This window comes from Leopardus geoffroyi, chromosome A3, assembly GCF_018350155.1.
Source record: "Leopardus geoffroyi isolate Oge1 chromosome A3, O.geoffroyi_Oge1_pat1.0, whole genome shotgun sequence".
Classification (NCBI taxonomy): domain Eukaryota; kingdom Metazoa; phylum Chordata; class Mammalia; order Carnivora; family Felidae; genus Leopardus; species Leopardus geoffroyi.
Genome location: NC_059336.1, coordinates 53,836,776 through 53,856,533, shown reverse-complemented (window position 1 = coordinate 53,856,533; position 19,758 = coordinate 53,836,776). Strand labels below are relative to the sequence as shown.

General features: G+C 44.8%; 1 protein-coding gene across 3 annotated transcripts in view; it reads right to left on the bottom strand.

Annotated features, from left to right (window-relative positions):
• ST6GAL2 (ST6 beta-galactoside alpha-2,6-sialyltransferase 2) overlaps positions 1 to 9,853 on the bottom strand; it is an 84,774-nt gene extending 74,921 nt beyond the window's left edge. Inside the window, exon 1 of one of the 3 annotated variants that reach the window (XM_045445539.1) lies at positions 9,751 to 9,853. The gene's annotated coding sequence lies outside the window, so the exon portion shown is untranslated. Of the gene's footprint in view, positions 1 to 8,693; positions 9,115 to 9,367; positions 9,525 to 9,750 lie in introns of those variants that run through there. The other 2 variants (XM_045445540.1, XM_045445538.1) reach the window with 2 other exon arrangements.
• Positions 9,854 to 19,758: the final 9,905 nt, after the last annotated feature.

Below are 19,758 nucleotides of genomic sequence, written 5' to 3'. Positions count from 1 at the left end.
CATGCTGTCAGCATAGAGCTCGATCTCATGAACCGTGAGATCATGACCTGAGCCCAAAGCAAGAGTTGGATACTAAAAGGACTGAGCCACCCAGGTGCCCTGGTAATATCTCATTCTTGATCTAGCTGGTTATATGGGTGTATTTGGTTTATGAAAATCCATCAAACTTTTCACTTATGATCTGTGCACAGTTGGCACTGGCTAAAGATTTAATAATTACCTTTTCTATGCAACACTTCTCTGGTTAGGAACACAGCTGAAGAAAACAAGCCAGGTAAGGCAGTTGCCCAAAATCCAGAGAAAACTGAACTTTGGGGATGTGATACAGCTTCCCTCCCATGTCCCACGGACACAAGCAGCACATGACGCACACAGACACATTTCGAGAGTGAGGAAGAAAATAAAAGCTCTGAAGTCTCTGGAGGAAAAAACGAGGGTCACGTGGGGATATGGGGTACAGGTTTCTATGTACTTCATTTCTCCCCCCAGACTGCATCTGATGCCATCCATTTCCAGTTTCATACTGATTAGTGTCTGACAACCCTGAATGTTTTAGCAAATCTCTGATGGCCTATTTGATCTTCAAGGGATAGCTAAGCTGGATTCTCTGTATCTTCCTGAGACCCCAGAAGGTGGTTTAGGGGCACTGCTCCACCTCCGTCTTTTGTATTTGAGGTTAATGTCATCTGCTTCTTGAGCATACAGGTAGCTGACAAGAAGAATGTCACATGAAAATAACTGTAGTCTTGTGAACTTAAAAAAAAAAAAAGTAAAAAAAGAAGAAAAGACATGCCCTAGACCTGTTTTGTTCAATGATGTCACTCTTCCAAGCTCCCATTCTACCAATGTATCTACACATATCTCCCATTCTACCAATGCAAGCAGTCTATGACTCAGTCACTGCTTTTTCTCTCTCTACAAACTGTCAGCACCAAATGAAGGATGCTTCATGAAAAAAAAAATAATAATAATGTTTATTTATTTTTGAGAGAGAGAGAGAGCGACAGAGCATGAGTGGGAGAGGAGCAGAGAGAGAGGAAGACACAGAACCCGAAGCGGGGCTCAAACCCATGAGATCATAACCTGAGCTGAAGTCAGACGCTTAATGGACTGAGCCACCCAGACGCCCCAAGGAATTTCATTTTGAAATTTCACACAGATGAAAGAACAGTCCAAGGGACTTCACCTGGAAAAAAGATTTGCTTAGCAACTATGCAAAACAAACAAGGGGAAGATTTAAATACCTCATTGCAATCATCAATCCTTGTTTTCTACCCTCAACATAAATATATATATATATATATATATATATATATATATATATATACATCTCAAACAAAAGGCACATGACCTTCCTCCTATAATTTTGTTCTATGTCTACCTTTCCCCACATACAGAATTTGAATTTTTTTCTTGAGAAAAGACTATGTGGGTTCATAGAAAATATGTACCCTGGAAAGTGAATTAATTGATCTGTGGATGCCTTTCAGTTCAACAAGGAATGATTCTAAGGAATGGCCCTCCTTCCAACCTGTAACTGGTGAGGTTGAGCACGGACCTGATGGACGACAAGCCCGGACACCTGGCTGTGCACTGCACCAATCACACTAAGCATTTAGGGTCACCACTATGCACCACAGTCATTCCCAGACCAAATGTGTGGGCCATAATGCAGGGTCACTCAGTATATTACAAACTCATATTCATTTTCAATATGGTGTAATGAATTCAAGATAGATCTAAGTTGGGCAACTGAGAGGCAGGGACCCACTGGGGGAGATTTGGGGCAGGTGAGTTTAGTTTTGCCAGTATAACATGCACATCATGTATGTGATTATACTCCTGGAGTTCCATGCTATAATTGGGTTTTATATACCATCTACAAAAAACAAAGCCTCCTTGTTCCAGGAGTCTTTTGACTCTCCTTTGTGAAGCACATTGTTTAATGCAATTTAAAGCTTTTCTTTTACCCACTTCTGGTTTTACATCTAATACTATGCCTACCAGTCATGAAAATACTGGAAAACCCCCAAACCAAAAATTAATTCTGCTCTTTCAGCATATGTATCAAACAGTAATATGAGGGGTATTACTGGGGTATGATTATAATACATTAATGGTATGTTTTAATTATGTGAAAATTACAGTGTGGCCAGTAGAGACATGTTTGGGTTTAACATTATTTTCGAGTCACATTATAGATTTTCCTGTTACTATCAAGTCAGTTTCTGAAACCCTCCCACCTCAAATAGTTAATGAAGCAATCTATTTAATGGCTCTCTTTGAATGTTATTATTAAGTATCAAGTATTTAGTCAGACAAATTACTTAATTATTTCAGCTCTCCCAGCTACTAATTTTGAACATAAGGCAGAGGAATACTGTTTGTACTGTTATTGTAAGGAGGAAAACTGCCCTTTGAAAAATGTCAATCAAATACCTACATATACATGACATACATACAGATACACAAATACTAATATAAATTTTTTTTTCAACGTTTTTTATTTATTTTTGGGACAGAGAGAGACAGAGCATGAACGGGGGAGGGGCAGAGAGAGAGGGAGACACAGAAACGGAAACAGGCTCCAGGCTCTGAGCCATCAGCCCAGAGCCTGACGCGGGGCTCGAACTCACGGACCGTGAGATCGTGACCTGGCTGAAGTCGGACGCTTAACCGACTGCGCCACCCAGGCGCCCCTACACAAATACTAATATAAAGTAAACCATGTTGCATTTGTCAGCTTCCTGGTATTCATTAATTGCTCCAAAAAGTACCTTATGAACCAGAGGGTTTCAAAAAAAATTTTTTTGAACACTTGAGCTTGCTGCTGTTTTAATTATTTTACCTAAAGTTTAAAGTGATGAGACGGCATCGGGGCAACTTCGAATGGTTATCAGAGAAAGACTAACTCACACCCACTATTGGGCCAACACCAGGCTGACCCCAAACCCTCTAAAATGGCACCACTTCTTTCACCCAGCAAGTAGCTAACTAATGTACAGGACCCCAACATTGGTTTTCCAGGCTGCCCTGCCCGAGAGGCCTCCCTCGTGAACGTCAACAGTCAAAAAACATTCTGCAAACCACCAGAGGGACCTTGGAGACGCTATTGTTTTAAAGAATATTTACAGATACACACACTCTCACACATATACACATAGAAGTAAAAGTGTGTTTTCCCATACCTATCCTATTAATAATAAATCCAAGTAAAGCTTAAACGACCTTAAACATTTCTATCTTCACACAAGCCACTGGCAATCTGGAACATGCAATTCTCTCAGAGATAAGTAGTACAGGAAAAAGAATGTTCTTCTCTCCGTCAGAAGGCCAAGGCTCTGAGTCCTGATTTTCTCACTCAACAGCTGTGAATCCCAACAATTCATCCATAAGTATCCGAATTCAGGTTCCCACTCCAAATTACTAATGGTAAACCATATTAATGCAGGGATGCAGTCCCCCTGTATTTGCAAGTTTATGTGTGCACACGTCTGTGCACGTGTGTGTGCGTGTTCTTGTTATATTTTTATTTTTTACTTATTTTTTTAAGTTTATTTATTTTTGGAGAGAGAGAGAGCAAAGGCAAAGGGCAGAGAGAGAGGGAGAGAGAAAGAGAATCCCAAGCACGCTCTATGTTGTCAGCACACAGCCTGACACAGGGCTTGAACTCACAAACCCTGAGATCATGTCCTGAGCCCAAACCAAGAGTTGGATATGTACCGAATGAGCCTCCCAGGCATGTTCTTTTTAATGACAGTGGGAAGGAAGGAAGGAAGGAAGGAAGGAAGGAAGGAAGGAAGGAAGGAAGGAAAGGAGGGAGGGAGGAAGGAAGGGAGGGAGGAAGGAAGTCCTCTTTTCTGTATGGGGGATATAGTTTTACTAATTTTAAAATAGAATTTACAGAGCAAGATCCCTCTTCTCACAGTAAACCCAAATCCATTCATTCAATCACGCACTTACAGTTCCACAGCATAACTGGGTTAACTGTATCATTCAGAAAATATACCAATCTTACCAGTACCTTTTCTACCTGTTTGTGGTCAGAGGTACAAAGACAGGTTTTAAGCACCTAGTAATATACTTATCTTCCAGAAACAAAAATCATCACTACACTTTCAAGGAAGCTACTTTTCAAATTTCTTTCTGAATAATGAAAGCTACCGGATTATCTAAGAGATTTACCCTCTTCCAAATTTAATTTAAAGCTAAGTCATTTTAGAAACCACAATTACCAACAGGCAAGAACCTCTACTTGAAAAATTTGTATAATTTGAACATGGAAAACCAATTGTTTTAAATTTAATAATGCGTTTCCCTCTCGGGCTCAAAGACTAGGAGCAGCCAAGAGCAGAACATAACGTGTGAATTATAAACTTCTGAAAGCAGAAGGTTATAATCAAGATATCGCAGGATTTTTCTTTACAGTGTCTTCTCTAATGCTTTAGCCAATATATTTCTCAATGTCCCAAGAGACTACTTTCTGAGCTTCCTCTCCTCACTGACCCAATAACTTAGAGAGTAGGGATCATTTTCTCAAGTCTTTGCTTAAATTTTTCCTTGGAAATTTCACTTGATGAGAAACCCTTCATATGAGCCTGATTTTCATTAGAATACTGACTGCCTGGGATATTCTCAACTGCAGGGGTCGTTTTTAGGTTGCATTTCCTGCCTTTTTCTGCTTCCAGGTTCCAGTGAATCTGCTGGCTTTGTGTAATGAGTGCCCCACCAGCCCCTTCCATCCTGTTATAAAAATCTTTCTGATCCAGCAAGCTCAGCCATGGTTTGAGACGATCAAGCTCAAGGTCACAGCCCTTCTCTGACCCCAACATACAGACCACGAGAGGAGTCATGCCTTTTCCTCCACAGAGTCTGAGCATAGTCTCAACAGCATGGACTTTGGAACACACAAACCCAGGGCTGCTTTCCCACTGTGGGACTTTTGAGGAAGGCACTTCATCTTTCTGAGGCTCAGTCTCCTCACCTATGAAATGGGGATAACAATACACCCCAGGGTTGTGGCTAAGGTATATTGGGATAACCTATGCAGAGCAGGTGGCAGGGTATAATCCATAATAAGTCTGAAGCAATTGCTGTTATTATTCTTTGAGTTACTACTCCCTTCTGGGCTACATGGTGTTTGAAGGGATACGAAGCACAGTAACTAAAGGTGAATTCTCCTCTGAGCATGGGAATTCACTTTTAAGTATGTCAGAATATACAATTCTCAATTTCACGGAATCTCAGCATGAGGAGACACCTTGGAGAGGATTTAAGCTAAGCCTCCATTTCCCAGCCCTGGAAACCAGGCCCTGGGAAGGCTCAGACTTGTTCCAGTGACCTGTGGTGCAGGGACAGCACTCCTGAGAACTCAGGTTTGAGGGCGCCAGCCAAGAATTTCCTTTGTGGCTTCTTCACTGAGAAAGTCCAGTGCAAACTGCAAACCCAACCCTCACATCCTTCTAGCTTGTTAGAGCCGATGTCTGCCTGGAATTCAGAATTTTTTCCTAGAGAAGACCACAGGGGGCAGCAGAACCTGGAAGGGGGCACAGAGCACGTCTGTGCAGACCAAAATCCCTGAGAGAGTGGGTAGTATTTCTCTGATGCCACTTCCATCCAGAGAGCAATTCTTCCCCAAATCAGAAGGGTCTTGGCACAGTGGGATGGCCAAGAAGAACCTGCAAGTGGCCAAGTGAAGACACTGGCCAAGCAGCTGCTGGTACCCCATTTTTACCAAAGCAGCAGGTCTAGGACCCATGCTAGTGCTGGACCAAACCACTGATAAGGACAAAGCCTCAGGAGTGCCAGTTCATATATCACATCCTTTAAACGCACGGCCGCTATTTCACCCACAGCTTGGGTGGGTTCCAAGCATTACAACTGTTCCCCATCCATCCCGGGGGGTGGGGGGGCATGGGATTTCGGATCAGGATGGGATTTGATAAGGGGCATAATAAATCCATATTTCTCTGATGCTTCTTTTCTTCCCCCCTGATTCTTCTGTCTGTGCTCTGTGTACTTAATAATGCTTCCAAACAAATCTCTCCAAAGTAGGAAGGAGCGTTTTCAGAAAAATGACAGATAACGCTAAACAGAAAGTCTGAAGTTTATCCACTAACAGCAAGCAGCTGGGCAACTTCTAGAGCACACTCAGTTCTTGCCCTTGACCTCAACCTGTTGAGAATACTGAATTGCTATGTAAATGTACACCTGCACTTTCTGGATTCCAAAATTAGCGTCTGATTCTATGTAATTATTTCTCTGACAGTCAGTTGTGAACTTCATCCCATAGTTCTTCTTTGAGGAGGCTCAAAAACTTAAAACTTAACACACACCTAGCATGAGGGCACTATTTTTTGCTTAGACATGTAAACAATTCAAATTAAGTATTTCATTTAATCTAAGCAATTAAAATTTATGATCATATAACAGAAGACCCAGGAGGGTAAAACACATTACAATGAAAGAGAAGGTGAATATTTAACAGACTGTCCCTATTATCAACACATAAGATATTTTTATTCAAAAGTATCAGGAATGAGGCATGAAATCTGAAAATCAACTAAGTTTCTCAAAGGGCAAATATTTCTAAGTTTTTTTGGAATGCAACCCATCGTGTATCTACCTAAGCAGCAGATGCAGGAAACTGAGAATTAGTTTGTCAATTTAGGGAAGATTTAAGCGCTTGGCAAATGCTTGGATACATCCTGGACCCACAGTACACAATTGCAGTTAGTATAAGCAATAGATAGAGACTCACACAGGTAAATCATCTCAGAAAGAGAATCTCAGGGGAAAAAAAGCTCTAGAGAAACAAGCACCTAGAAGAATTTCTCAGCAACCCCTTCGCTATTTAACCAATCTTACTGGCTGACCAGAAATCCTTCCCGACACCAACTTAATTGTTCACCCCCTTCTTACGTGTCCTCATCAGAAACTGAGCCTAGTTGATTGACTCCCCTTCCCTGCCTAATAAATCTATTCACATATTTTCAAACATTAAGTTATCTCAGGCTTGAATCCTCCTGCCTGCATATCCTCACTTTATCTTTACTTCCTAGATGGCGTGCACAACATAAGAAACCCCCCAAATGCTGGTCTCTGCTCTGAACACTCTCCAACAGTCTCTACCTTCTGTCTGAACTCTGGGGCTCAGAATTCCACAAAGAGCTGAGGCTCCTACCACACGTTCGTCAAGAGACTTACCTCAAAACTAAGCGTCAGCTGCATTTTACAAAAAGGTAAAATGCTAAAATTCATATCAATCACAATAAAAACTGGATCAAGAATTCCAACATGTTTGAGTACCCCCATTTTTCACTGTGGCTGCAAAATTCAAGGCGACTGCCCTACTATTTTAGGTTGTTCTCCATTTTCATCATAATATTCATTCACCATTGTCATCAGCTTTTCTAAACATTTAGTAGGAAATGCAAACCCCAGAGTGTTGCAAAAGTCTGGCGGTCAAGTTCAGAAAAATAATGGAGGAGCGAAGTGGGTAAAAATAAGTTCAAGGCCATTTAAAGGAAGTGTTAGCCGTAAGTTTGCAACAACGGGACCACACACAGCATTTCAGGTTTTGAAATTCGTCATTAGTCACAATTATTTCAAAATGGCAAAAATATGTTGAGCAAAATTTCAAAAAGAAAAAAATAACTAAATATCAAGTAACCCGCACGAGGCTTTTTAAATACGTACAAAGCACTTCACTCACAACGTGTTGCAAGCGCTCCAACAATACCCTCACCCAAGCAGCCAGTGCCCGTGGGAGATCAGCAAGCCCCTTCGCTGTTAGAACTCAAACGGTACAGAAAACAAAGATTGCTACCAAATATGGTTTGCGTCTCCTCCAATTTTCAATATGACCCTGTAAAAATAAGTTCACAAAACCCAGCCAAGCATTACTTTTCTCCCAAAGTGCTTCTCGGATTATAAAACAGCTTTGAAAGTTCAGCCTGACAAAACAAATATGGTACTAGGAGGAGAGACCTGGAAGGCAACCACAAAAAGTCTCATTTAAATTCCTGGAAAGCAGGGCTTCTCCAAACACAGCTATTCAGCTCGCTTTGGAAGGCATCACTCGCTGCGAGCCACAAGTTGAACTTCACTCCCCGCCCCAGCAGCACCGTCACATCCGAAAGAGACGGGTGTTAACGTTGCTTACTCAAAAGAATTCATCAAATATCTTCTCCCTACACGGTGAAAAGTGTAACAACTTAAAAGCAAGAGTTTTCCTCCAGCAAGCGCGTAAGAATTAACACCCGGGTATTTGGGATTCTAAGGATCCCTTCTGTCCCTAAACATTATACCTACAGCAAACTAGAAACCAATAGAACACACTTTAAGCCTTAAGAAGCGCAGTCTTGCATGGGGGTGGGGTCAAGAAAGGCAATTAAAAATCTCGATTTCCTTCCAGAGCCAAATTAAATAAAATAAAAGATCGCCGTTTTATTGATTGAACCGCAGGAGCACAACTGTGTCTGCCCGTCCCCAAAGCTCAAGCCCTCAGGTTCACTCACCCTCTCGAAGAATGTCCTGCTTCTCCCCCAAAACCCTCAGCGTCCCCTCACCCCCCTACACAGGTCTGCCTCCCGGCCACCGAGTCTAACTCCGTGCCGAGCAGCGCACAGGCTGCGGCGACCCGAAGGCAGACGTCGCCCCATCGCCCGAGCCCCGCGCCCTCCCCTACCAACCTTCTCCGGACGCCGCGCCTCGCACCGTCCGACCCCGCGGTGCTCCGCGCTCCCCCGTCCGCGCGGCGCTGGAGTCGGAGACGTGCGTGTCACATTTTATTCTCCGGCAGCCGCTCGGGCGCGCGCGCCACGCGCTCCCACACTCACACGGCCGCCCGCGGGAGCCGGGACCCGGGGCCGGGGGCGCCCGACGCGCGCCGCGGAACTTGGGGGCTGCGAACGCCGAGCGCGCGGCTCAGATCGTGCTGCCGGTGGCCGCCCCCGCCTCCGCCGCGCAGCCTCCCCGCGCCACCTCGGGAGCCCCGAGCGACCCGCGCTCGCGTCCCGGGCGGCTTGCGGATCACCTCCCCCGGGCCAGAGCTGCTCGGCGGCGGGCGGCAGCTGCGGGCGCGTCGGGTGCTCGGCCTCGGGCCGGCGCGGCGCTGCGCTTAGCCCCGCGCCGCGCGCCTCATTGTTCCCGGCAGCGCGGCGGCGGCGGCGGCGGCGCGGACGGCGGGAGGGACCGCGGCCCCGAGCCCCGGGGCTAGGCGGAGGCTCCCGGCCCCCGCGCTGAGCTTGCGCCGCGCCCCGCCCCCGAGCTCCGCGCGTCCCCCCCCGCCCGCCCAGGCCGTTCCCCCCCCACCCCGCTCCCTCCGCCCGTCCCCCCGTCCTCCCCCTTCCCGGCCTCGGCTCACCTAGCGGCCGGGCGCCGGGAAGTTGCACCGTCCGCTCCCCGCGCCCCTGGCCCGCCAGGCGGGGTGCACGGCGGGACGCTCCCCGGCTGCGCGCCGAGCCCTGCCTCTGGCAAAGGAGCGACTGCAGACTTGGGCTGCGTGGGGCTGTGCGGGCGGCGTGGCTGCCTAAAAAGGCATGCCTCTCCCCGGCCGCCGCCTGCAGCCAGCCCTAGTTCCTCCGAGGGTTACCTGCACCCGCACCGCGCTGGGCGCCCGGCGGGCACGCAGGTCCCGCGGGCGTCAGGGATGCAGGAATGTGAACGGGCTGCGAGTGGCCCCGCGGAAGTGAGTCTTTGTGTTCCCCGCTTGAACACACCCTCCCGCCGCGCCGCAGGCCGGGCTACCTGCGCCGGAGGCAGCGCCCGAGAGCCGGCCGGGTGGGGCGCGGGGGAGCGCAGCATCCTCCCCGGCCCGCTGAGTCCCTTTGTTCCGCCCGCGCGGCCGCCGGCTCCTCGCTCCGGGGAGCTTCTCCGGGGCGCCCTGGGGTCGGGGTTGGACTTGGGGACGAGCCACTTTCCACTTGCGAAGGGCCGCCCGCCAAGTCCCGGGAAGGAATTTCGTCGAGGCCCCCACCTAGCCGCCCCCTCCCCACTGCCCGCCCCTAGCCCCGAGAGGATTGGAAAGTTCTCGGGACGGTGGCGCCAGAGGCTGCTAGCTGGGCGCGTGGAGAACCCGCCGAGGAAGCCGGCGGCGACTGTGGGCCAGGCAGCTGGAGGCGGTGGGTGGGGCCGCCGGGAGCCGCAGATCAGGTGTCCGTCTGCTCGCGTGCGGAATGTCCATTTGTCACCGCGGCCCTCCTGCCCCTCCCAGGAGGCCGCAGCTGGTCCCGGGACCGGAGACCGCGCCGCCCTTTGTTTGCTGGTTAAACACGCTCCTTTGAACTTCAACGTGGCTCGCAGCGTGCGTACGTGTGGCTTTGGGCCTCCGTCTTTCCCTGGGGGTCCTCTCGCTGACCGTGAGCTGTACCGGTGTGGGGGAGCCTCCAGCTGGAGTTAGGTTGTTGAGTCGGATGGTATTACCAGATAGCGCCCATCCACCTCAGAGGGACAGGTTGCCCACTGTCCTCTCCATCCCAGGGCCCTGCAGGGGCTCACATTTTGGAGACACAAATCCTTCACTAAATATACCATTTTAAAATTTGCGTGTACGTTCGTTTAACTGAGGCTTTTTAGAGTAAAACAATTACCTGGATACCCAATTCAGTCAGTGTTACCGAGTGGCTACTGTGGGTTGGGGACTGGGTTCAACAGTAGACCTATTAAGGCGAATAAAATCTCTTTCCTACCCTCAAAAGGCTTGCAGAAATGTAAAACATCACGAGGGTTCGACTAAAACTGACTGGGCAAAATGCATTGCACTCAATCAAAAGCGTGGGCCGAAAAAGCTTACTCAGTATTTCCCCAGTTACGTTAATGGTTTCTGACACTTGGAATTCTGCAGAACTGCACGAAGGGGTAATGTGTCACACGGATTTAACAGCAACAACAACGACTCTGTTTCACAAATGTGAAATATTATAGTGTGGCTAAAAGTAACTTTTAAAACAAGAGAGACATGACAGAGGCCATTGGCTGGCGGGGGAAGGAAGTAATGAAGAAAAATCTACCCCTTATCAGCTGAGAGGCCTTGAGCCAGTCACTGTCTTGTTTTCTCCTTTGTCTAACACATATAATAGTGCCTACCTTCAAGATTTGTTGTAAGAAGTAGAGATTACATGTTGAAAGTGTCTCCCCTAGTGCCTGGAATCTGATACTTAATAGTAGTAATTCATAAACAATAGTGTTAAATACTTTGGTGAAGTAAAGGAATAATTTTTATACACTTCTTGTGGTGTATTTGTATTTTATACACTTCCGTTTCTTTGTATTCTTGCTGCGAAAGTTGATGTTGACTACCTTAAAGAAGTCTTAATGAGAAGTTAAATAAGAGTAGCCATGGGGGCTCCTGGGTGGCTCAGGTGGTTAAGCCTCTGACTCTTGATTTCAGCTCCGTCATGATCTCACCGTTCAGAGGAAGGAGCTTGCTTCCGCTGCTTTGGGCTCTGTGCTGACAGTATGCAGCTTGCCTGGGATTCTCTCTCTCCTTTCTTTGCCCCTCCACTGCTCTCTCTCTCTCTCTCTCTCTCTCAAAATAAATAAATAAACTTAAAAAAAAAAAAAAAAGAGTGGCCCAATAACAATTAACTTGATGCTTTTAGAAAAATTACCACCTGAAGGCAAATATGCAAATCATTGTTGTAAAATTTTAAGTGGATTGTATTTATTATTTATGATTGGGGGTAGTAAATGAAATGATGCTAAACTAACTTAATCTGTTGCTTCCTGAAGAAATCAGAAAGCCAGTTGATGTACATAAAACTATCAACTGATGATTATTTCTGTTAAAGTGTAACGATAAATAACATATTTTGACATCTTTTAGTTTCATTGCCTAGAAGGTACGCCAAATAGGAACAAATGATTTACTTTTTGTGTTAGTCTACTGATTTGTAAGAAATTCCAGGGCTCATCTGACACTTTAATATCCCTTTCCTCAAACAAAACAAAACCCAACAAAGAGCCAGAATAAACTTACTCCTGCAAATAAGAAAATTCCTGCATCAGAAGCCTGCTTGCTATTATCCACTTACTTATAAGAACTTCAATTTCTTTTTCTGTTTTTAAACTCCGGGCTCCTCCCCTGAGCTTTTTTTCACATCCACTCTTGACCGATGGTGGGCTGTGTTTCACAGGAAACGTTCCTTCTGTTTTCAGAAACTTGTTATTGGTAAGCAGTCAAATCGGGAGGCTAGGTGAATCTCTCAGCGGAGAAGTATTTGAGCTTGGGTAGGAACTGAAGAGTCAATATTTCCTAACTGTACCATTGCTGAATCTGGGGGTTTGTTTTCACTTAAAGTACTGTTCATAGAAAATCTTTCTCTCCTATTTATTTTGCCATTCTGCTGTCACAGTAAACCCAGGGATTCTTTTACAGATGAGGAAACTGAGGCTGGCAAGTTTTGTTTTGTTTTTTTGTTTTTTTTCCCACTTCTCCAAGCATGACATCTTCTGCTTCTGATTTACTTGTGATTGCTATTCTATAAATGCATTTAGTACCTCAGGGAGGGAAATCACCTATAGATGTGTTCATACTTCATCAGCGAAACAATTCTGTATGTGGTCGGTGTAAAAAATGAATTTCAGATACTCATTTGTTTGGATCCCATATACAATGCAAAGATCAGGAAGAAACATTTGTTTTCCAGCCAACCTATAGATTTTAAAAAATAAGATTAATTAATTTACTCTTTAGAAATGTTAATAAGGAAACAGACCAGTATTAAGAAGAAATAGCCTTGAGTGTGTGGATGTGTGTAGAAGCTGAATCCTGGCCATACAGGAGTTCCCTCCCCCATTCCTTCAATATTTGCAGGTGGAGAAAAAAAAAATCTTTGCTAGCATAAGAAAGATAGCTTTTCAGCATGTGATATGGAGGAGAGGACAGAGAAATGCAATTGGTTGCCCTTAGGCTTGCCCCGTCCACAGTTTGCACCCCTTCTAGCCTGCCCTTGGACTCCAGGCAAGGTCACTGAGCTGGCCTCAAGGTGGGGTCAGGAGGTCACAACCTGACCTCCCATAGGCCATCCCTACCTTTCATACAGAGCAAGATGAGAACAGGTCAGGTGTGAATGTTTTCTTTTCCTAAACTTTTCCTTCCTATCTGAAGGACTGGATGGAAAGCCAGGAGCTCTGGGCTTTGCTTCTGACCTTGTCACGCTTAGTGAATTTGTTTGAGTTTTCTGTACCTCAATGACCTCACCAACACTACAGATTAACCCACTTCACAGTTATCTACAAGAATCTGACCTCACGTCGCAAGCTTAGAAACATTTGCCAGGGTACACAGTTTCTGTAAAGGCTTTCCTGTGACTTGATTTCCTGGATTTTCCACAACTCTGAATGAGGAAGTGAAGGTATGCGGGGGCAGAGTGAGGTGGCCCCATCACTTCTTAATTATGTGGTAATAAGAATACCTAGTCGCTAAAATTTTAGGGCCTGTGTTCTAAGTCCTTTATAAGCATGAACTCACTCAATCCTTACAGTAAGGGTTTTAAAACCCTTTTTCCATCTTTAGCCTTTTCTTTTGAAATAACCTCAGACTTAGAGAAAAATGGGGTTAAGTAATACCTCCCCCCACCACTCCCCACATATTGACACTTTGCTGTGTTTGCTTTCCCATTCCTTTACCTTCTCTTCATGTCCCTGCCCTCCCCCCGCCCCCAGCAGTTGAAGCGTGCATTGCATACATCATGCCTCTTTTACCCCTAAACACTTTGCTTTAGTTTTCTGAAAACAGGGACATTTTCTTACATAACCAAAGTGCAACTATCATACTTAGGAAAATAAAATTGGTTATACTGTTGTCTAATCTCTGACGGTATGCACATGTCAATTGTCCACTAATGTCCTTTATATCAGGTGAAGGGTTTCAGGACAGCCCCACTCCCCCCACCAAGAATGTGCCCCTTTGGCATGTGGATTATTTGGAGCTCAAGATAATTGAGACCCGGTGGGCTCAAGAGAAACTTTTGCCCCTCCCTTAAGTATCCAGAAGAATCTAAATTGGAGGATCTTACCAGAATAAGGGTTATTAACGAAGATACATTTTATCTGAGTGACCCATCTGTATGGCAGGGCAAACATCTAATTAACAAACATCTGCTGTCTTATCACTTGTGAAGTGCCTTTATTTCCCCTGAAACCCCAGACCCCTGCCTCCTTCTGCTTGGTTCGGGATGACATAGATCCATCATTTTACCCCACTGTCTTTGGAATTTCTCTGTGTATGTGATTCCCCATACATACACCTATTACATTTTATTTTCTCCTGTGAATCTGTCTCTCCTTGATTTGATTCTTAGTCCAGCTAGAAGGACCTTGAAGGAGACAGGAAATTCTTACTCCCTGTGAAGGGGGTGAGGCACTCTTGCTCCCTGACACAGGTCATTAAGGAATAATAATAATAATAATGCCCAGGATCCGATCCAGGATCATCTGTTATACTTGGTGTCTTTTTGGTTTCTTTAATCTGGAACATTTTCTTACAGTTTCTTTAACCTCAACACTTTTGCAGAGTTCAGACTATTTATATCATTAGATGCCCTCAATTTAGGCTTGTCTGCTGTTTCCTCACGATTAAATTCAGATTAGATTCAGGTTATGCTTTTTTCCTTTTTGGCCGGGAATACCAAAGTGTTATGTATCACTCAGAGCATCGTTTCAAAGTTACGCTTTCTGTGCCTTTGTTCCAATAGCAGTGGGCTTACCTTCTGTTCTTGGCGAAGGTGGTGCCTGCCACCTTGCTCCACAGTGAAGTTACTCCTTCCTTTATAATTAAAAAGTAATTTGTGTGTAAATACTTTGAGGGCATGTACATATTCTGTTCCCTTCAAATTTGTATTCGCTAGCTTTAATCTCCACTCATGACTCCTACAAGCAATGGTGGCACCTTTTTTTCTTTACACTTAGTTGTTGGCATGTTGCCACAGAAAGAGCTTTCCCTTTCCCCCATTTATTGATTTTATAGCAGGATTTTGATGCGAGCATTTTTTGTTCCCCTCTTTCTAAAGAGGATGAAATGAAGAGTCACAGAGAGGGGACGCGGATTGTCCTGGATCACACGTCTATTAACTGTCACTTGGGCAAGGTAGTGCCTCTGATTTCTCTCTTTCAGTTTATTTAATTGAAACCATTTTTTAATGTTTATTTATTTTTTTTGGGGGGGTGGTGCATGAGCAGGGGAGGGACAGAGAGAGAGAGAGAATCTGAAGCAGGGTCCAGGCTCTGAGCTGTCAGCACCACACAGCCTGATGCGGAGCTCGAACCCGTGAACTCCGAGATCATGACCTGAGCTGAAGTCAGACACTTAACCGACTGAGCCACCCAGGCATCCCAGTTTATTTATTTTTGTGAGAGACAGAGTGGGGCAGGGGAAGAGAAAGAGAGGGAAAGAGGGAATCCCAAGCAGGCTCTACGCTGTCAGCACAGAGCCCAATGCCAGGCTTGAACTCACAAAACTGTGAGATCATGACCTGAGCCAATGCTTAATGCCACCCAGGTGTCCCATCTTTCCTCATCTATAAAATTAAAACAATAATCCATGTTTTGAGGCTGTTTGGAGAATTAAATGAGATAGTGACTCCGAAGTGTCTACCCCTATTGAACATATAGTAATGGTCATTAAGATGATGGGAATATGCCCATTTTGTAGAAGAGAAAATCTGGTTATAGAGGGTAAGAGAAGTGTGTAAGACTTGTTACCAAGGGACATTGTGACCTTGAAATCTTTCCTTCAGCAACTATTATTTGAGTTCCAGCTGTCTACCAGGTTCGGTTCTAGGAGCTGGGGCTGTAGAAGTCAACGACACAACATGAGCTTGCTCTCGCTGCCTCTTTTTCCCAGGTGAGACTGAATACACGAACCAACAACAGCCAGATCGTATGTGATGATGAAACTGACTCACAATCTGCAGCAACCAAACCAGGAAGCCAGACCTTTGTGTGATCCACCCCAGTCAGGGCTTAATAACTGCCGGCTTCTCCAATTTTTGTCCCCACTTTCAATTTAAGACCATATGTACAAAGCCAAATATGCTCCTCTAACCAATCACATGGGATGCCCCATGTCTAGTTACTCCATGGTTATAGATTACGTCCCCCCAAAATTCATGTGTTGGAGCCCTAACACCCTGTACCTCAGAATATGACTCTGTTTGGAGACAGGGCCTTTCAAGAGGTGATTGATTAAAATAAAGTCATTAAGCGGGCTCCTAATCCAGTCTGACTGGGGTCCCTATGAGAAGGAGAGGGTAGGGCACACAGAGAGACATGAGGGTTCCCTCTCACGGAGGAAAGACCATACGACACAGCCAGAAGCTGGCCATCTTCAGGCCAGGAAGAGAGGCCTCAAGGGACGCACCCCTGCCACTCCTCAATCTGGGATTTCCCGCCCTCAGAACTGGGAGAAAATGGATTTCTGTTGTTTAAACCACCCCCTCTGTGGTATCTTGTTCTGGTGGCCCTAGCAGGATCACATACCACCTACAGCTTCCTCTGGCTGACAGTGTCACTCAGGGCACCCCTGAAGCCACCTCTTCTTTCCATTTTAAAGCTTTCCCCCTCCTCAGCCTGCCTTTGAGTCCTTGCCAAATGCCTATTTGGCAAGGGATGGTGGCTGACTCCCTCCCTTGAGCCAACTCCCAGCAAATAGCCTTTGTCGGTTCTCATTTGGGTGGCCTTCATTTATTTCCACACAGGAAGGGGGAAGACCCATCAGTGTGTTGCCTGAAAAATACCTAATCCCACCCCCAATCCTTGGCAGGCTATGGAGGCAGACCAAGGCTAGTCAAGAAACTTCCTTTCTAAACACAGTGATTCAGGAACAAACAGCCCATATGTGCTGATTCTTTGATTACCTGTTCAAAGGCCTCTCTTCTAACAAACTAGCAATATAATTAATTAAAACCCTACCTCAACTACTGGGTAATTTTCCCATTGATTGGCCTTGCAATTTGTTATACATCCCTCACAAAACACTAATCATTTTAAGGTGAAGCAGCCTATCCCGACATATAATTACAACAGAGGTGAAAACACCGTTCCGTTTCAGTGTCTAAATCCTACAGCAATTTACACTTTGCTCAGTCAATACTAGAAATGGTACAAAATGGCTTTAGCTATAGAAACTAATGGATAATAATGGCACTAATTTAAGAGCCACCAGAAGCATGAATACAAAGTAGAAACTTTGCACCAAAGTTTTCTTTAAAAAAAAAAAAAGAGGGGCGCCTGGGTGGCGCAGTCGGTTAAGCGTCCGACTTCAGCCAGGTCACGATCTCGCGTTCCGGGAGTTCGAGCCCCGCGTCAAGCTCTGGGCTGATGGCTCAGAGCCTGGAGCCTGTTTCCGATTCTGTGTCTCCCTCTCTCTCTGCCCCTCCCCCGTTCATGCTCTGTCTCTCTCTGTCCCAAAAATAAATAAACGTTGAAAAAAAAAAAATTAAAAAAAAAAAAAAAAAAAAGAAAGAAAACCTACCAACCTGTTAGTTTTTTAAAAGAAGTGCTAAGTCGTCTTGATATTTCTCTTGTTCAGTTCAAATTATTCTCCCCAACGTGTTTCTCATCCAACACAGTTTAAAATCAATTCTTGCATGACTGAGGTTGATTGTAAGGTATATATTAAATACTACAATATTTATTTATTTATTTATTTATTTATTTATTTATTTATTTATTTATTTTTAAAGTTTATTTATTTGTTATTTTTCTGGGAGAGAAAGAGACTGCATGAGCGGGGCAGGGGCAGAGAGGGGGCGGAGAGAGAATCCCAAGCAGGTTCCACATTGTCAGCAAAGAGCCCAATGCAGGGTTTAAACTCACGAAACCTGTGAGATCGTGACCTGAGCCAAAACCAAGAGTCAGACGCTTAACCTACTGAACCATGCAGGCATCCGTAAATAGCACGCTTTTAGACAGCTATACTTCTCTCAATTCAAAAATCAACAAAAGTGAAAAAGAATCACCAAAGCAAACTGTATCCTATTACAGGCAGGAAATAATTTGTAGATTTTTGACTGACTTGGCTAAGGGGAACCAATTACCTCATGGCATGTAAGAATATTCGAAGGACACAATCAAAGTCCGTTGCCCTATTTGTTCAGCTGGATCTTATGGTGCAAGTATTGACGAGGCACAGTGGGTAATTTATTCTTCTGAAAATGTTAGCACTTTTAAAATCTTACCTCTTTTTCTCTTTGTTTCTTTCTCCCTTCCTTCCTTCCTCCTTCCCTCCATCCCTCCCTTCCTCCCTTCCTTTCTTCCTAGTTTACATGGATTCTGGAAGATGCTGTTATCTATGGAATCATTGAGATATGGTAAAAGAAAAATACACATATTCATGATTTTACTTTTTTTTTTTTTTGATAATAACTTAACACTCTTGAAGGACACCTGGGTGGCTTAGTTGGTTAAGGGTCTGACTCTTGGTTTTGTCTCAGTCATGATGTCACAGTTCATGGGTTCGAGCGCATCGGGCTCTGTGCTGACAGTGTGGAGCCTGCTTGAGATTCTCTGTCTCCCTTTCTTTCTTCCTCCCCCTTGCTTGCACATGCCCTTTCTCTGTCTTTCAAAATAAATAAATAAAATAAACTTTAAAAAAAAAAAAAAAGAACGCTTTTGAAGGAAGAGTCCAAGATGGGCTGCATTCCACAGGCATCTTCCTGAACGAGAGAGCAGCCCCCTCTATGTGTGGCCAGGGTTTGGGGGCCTCAAGACCCTCTCCAAAAGAGCTCTTGAAGTCAAAACTATTTTCCTAATAATACTGGATATTATTTTCCTTTTTCATTCTCATTCTGTCATGAGTGTGCACTAGTTTTCTAGATGCAGGGTGACATGTGACATGTGATATTGCAGCAGATTGATGGCAGAAGCAGCTGTGAATTCACCTGTATTTTCAATCAGACATTAAAGCAGTTTGCAAAAGTGTCGAGCAATGTGGTTCTTCTTCCTAGATTTTGTTTTGCTTTGTTTTGAAAACTAGTTACTTTGTCACAAAAACATGTGATTTATGTTAACATACAATAGCTTTATATTATTGTTACTTTTTTAACTTTCAAAAAAATTCCAGTGTAAACACCCAGTGTTATATTAGTTTCAGGTGTACAATGTCGCGATTCAACACTTCCAGACAACACCCCATGCTCATCATCACAAGTGCACTCCTTCATCCCCATCACCTATTTCTCCCATTCCCCCACCCACCTCCCCTTTGGTAACCATCAGTTTGTTTTCCATAGTTAAGAGTCTGGTGTTGTTGTTGTTGTTGTTGTTGTTGTTGTTTGTCTCTTTGTTTGTTTTGGTTCTTAAATTCCACATACGAGGGGCGCCTGGGTGGCGCAGTCGGTTAAGCGTCCGACTTCAGCCAGGTCACGATCTCGCGGTCCGTGAGTTCGAGCCCCGCGTCAGGCTCTGGGCTGATGGCTCAGAGCCTGGAGCCTGTTTCCGATTCTGTGTCTCCCTCTCTCTCTGTCCCTCCCCCGTTCATGCTCTGTCTCTCTCTGTCCCAAAAATAATAAACGTTGAAAAAAAAAATTAAATTCCACATACGAGTGAAATCACATGGTACTTGTCTTTCTCTGATTGACTTATTTTACTTAGCATTATACTCTACACCCATCCATGTTGTTGCAAATGGCAAAATTTCATTCTTTTTTATGGCTGAGTAATATTCCATTGTGTATATATACCAGATGATATCCATTCCTCTATCAATGGATACTTGAGCTGCTTCGATAATTTGGCTGTTGTAAATAATGCTGC